General features: G+C 33.1%; 1 long non-coding RNA gene across 1 annotated transcript; it reads right to left on the bottom strand.

Moving 5' to 3' along the window:
* Positions 1–747: 747 nt before the first annotated feature.
* Positions 748–2,352, bottom strand: LOC125217739. Its single transcript, XR_007175796.1, has 4 exons — positions 2,254–2,352; positions 1,890–2,012; positions 1,488–1,601; positions 748–1,104 (listed from the first exon to the last, which is right to left on the bottom strand). It is a non-coding gene; the product is annotated as an uncharacterized LOC125217739 (long non-coding RNA).
* Positions 2,353–2,493: the final 141 nt, after the last annotated feature.

The raw sequence follows: 2,493 nt of genomic DNA, 5'->3' as shown, positions 1-2,493 counted from the left end.
TTTCAGTTACAATATATATATATAGACAGATTGCTTTTTTATATGTTATTTTGTTGTATTGCTAATACAGCAATACTCAGCACTCCACACAGCAATCCACATAGTACTATCATGCAATCTGTAGAAATCCATCTAAAATGCTTACTATGATATTGTTGGATACACCTATAATATTACTGGAAAGCGTGCCACGTGGCAGCACGAGGTTGGTGGTACGTTGTCACTCTAACTATTTGTGCTACGAATAGAATTTCGAAGGAATTTCTTAGCAATTGGCGTCAACAATTAATATTATTTGAGAGTTTCTTGCATCTTATCACTTATTGAGGTATTTAAAATCTTCATTCAAGTTTAAGTTGGTACTATTATTTGTTTTTTTTTTTCTGGTTTTACAATTCACATTACAATGCTATAAAATTGATAAAAAAGTATTATATTTTCTAATTTAAGTAGATATAGCAATTATCTTTGCAGCTCTGCTTAATTGCTTTTGAAAGACAACAAAGAATTTGTGCTTCGCAAGTACACAAAGGGCAAGATGTAAGAGTTTCTGAAGTGAAGTACGCCATCTTGGCTGATGACATGTGCCACAAGAAGTTCGTGTTTCATTTTCCCCCCCAATATAAAGTGCAATCATTTGGACAAGCGTGAATATTTTCATAGCCAAGTCCTAGTTCTTTATCAATTTCTCAGCTTCATAGTAGGACTTTGGTAGACCAACCATGGCTGGAAAAGATTCTCTTAATAAGTCTAAAAGCATATCGAATACTTTATTATTCAAGCTCCCAATACACTTTAAGTGCAACAAACGGATTATGAATGATAGTTTTGAGAATTTAGAACATCCTTCATACAACAGTTCTTGCAAACTATCAATCAACTTAAAAATTCTTTTGCTTGCCCATTAGCAATTTATGCATCCATCGGAGATCCTGTATATTCTTTTGTAGATCCATCTTCATTTGGAACTCCAAATGCATCATGAACTAAACCGTGCATATCATCATCGCCCAAACTATTATGTTGATTTTCACCCCCTAGATGAAAGGCGACTAGGAAGTTCTCCATGAGTTATCCATTGGTTGTACCCAGGAATAAATCCATCTACCGTCAAATGTTGAAATGCATCATCTCTATTCAACAATATACCAATTCCACAACATTTGCATGGACATAATATCTTATCGTACATGCTTGCGTTTCGAAAAGCATAGTCCAAAAAGTATTGAAGTTCATTTTGGTATTACGTTGTTACTCTTGACTTTGTCATCCAACTTCTATCCATATTGTTTTAATAAATTCCACTAAGGCTACATAAATAATAAAATTAATTATGACTTAGTAAATCAGGAAATGGATTATAATAAAATATCAATAAAAATATGTAAATATTTTTATTTTGAAAGATTAGTCATGCTAAAATCAACAAGCACTTAAGAAATTCAATAGCAAAGAAGTTACAAGAGAAAATGGGATGAGATACTGACCTCAGATAGAGGAGACAAAGAACGTTAATGGCTGCACAAACCTTCACTCGAGATGCACACGAAAAGAGATTGGATAGCTAACGGTCTCAAATAGAGAGGTGTGAAGAATAGCAGCTGCCAAGAGAGAGATAATTACTGTACAATACCTAAGATTAAACTAAGAGTGATGCTTTTTTTGTTAAGGATGTGCACACGCATCATGCTCAACATTCCTATCAAAACTATACAGATAATAAATTAAATATTGACAACTTAGTAAATTAGTGAATGGATTCTAAATAAAAATATCAAACAAAAATATGTAAATATTTTTATTTTCTAAGATTAGTCATGCTCAAATCAACAAGCACTTAAAATTAATTAGCAAAGTAGTTACAAGAGAAAGATGGATGCGATAATGACCTGAGAAAGATGAGACAAAGATCAGCAGTGGCTACACAACCCTTCAGTGGAGAGAGCGTGCACACGAAGAGAGATTGGATATCTTTTGGACTTTAAATGGTAAGGTGTGAAGGATAGCGGTAGCTGCCGAAAGAGATTTACAATACCTTAGATTAAACAAAGAGTGATACTTTTTTTTATTAAGGTCTTTCCTTTCCTATCAAATCTATATAGATAATAAATCAAATATTGACAACTTGATAAATTAGAAAATGTAAATATGTAAATATTTTTATTTTTTAAGATTAGCCATGCTCAAATTAACAAGCACTTAAAAAATTCATTAGCAAAGTAGTTACAAGAGAAAGATGGATGAGATTCTTACCTGAGAAAGATGAGACAAAGACCAACAATGGCTGCACAACCCTTCAGTCGAGAGAGCATGCACCCGAAGAGAGATAATGGATATCTTTTAAACTCAAATGCAGAGGAAGGATACCAGCAGCTGACGAGAGAGATTTAATTACTGGTATGATCCGCAAGACTAAACTAAGACTGATACAAATTTTGGTACTTTTGATTAAGGTTATGGACACGCATAAAGCTTAACATTCCTATCAATCTA

Source organism: Salvia hispanica, chromosome 4, assembly GCF_023119035.1.
Source record: "Salvia hispanica cultivar TCC Black 2014 chromosome 4, UniMelb_Shisp_WGS_1.0, whole genome shotgun sequence".
NCBI lineage: Eukaryota > Viridiplantae > Streptophyta > Magnoliopsida > Lamiales > Lamiaceae > Salvia > Salvia hispanica.
This window is presented reverse-complemented; position numbering and strand designations above follow the sequence as displayed.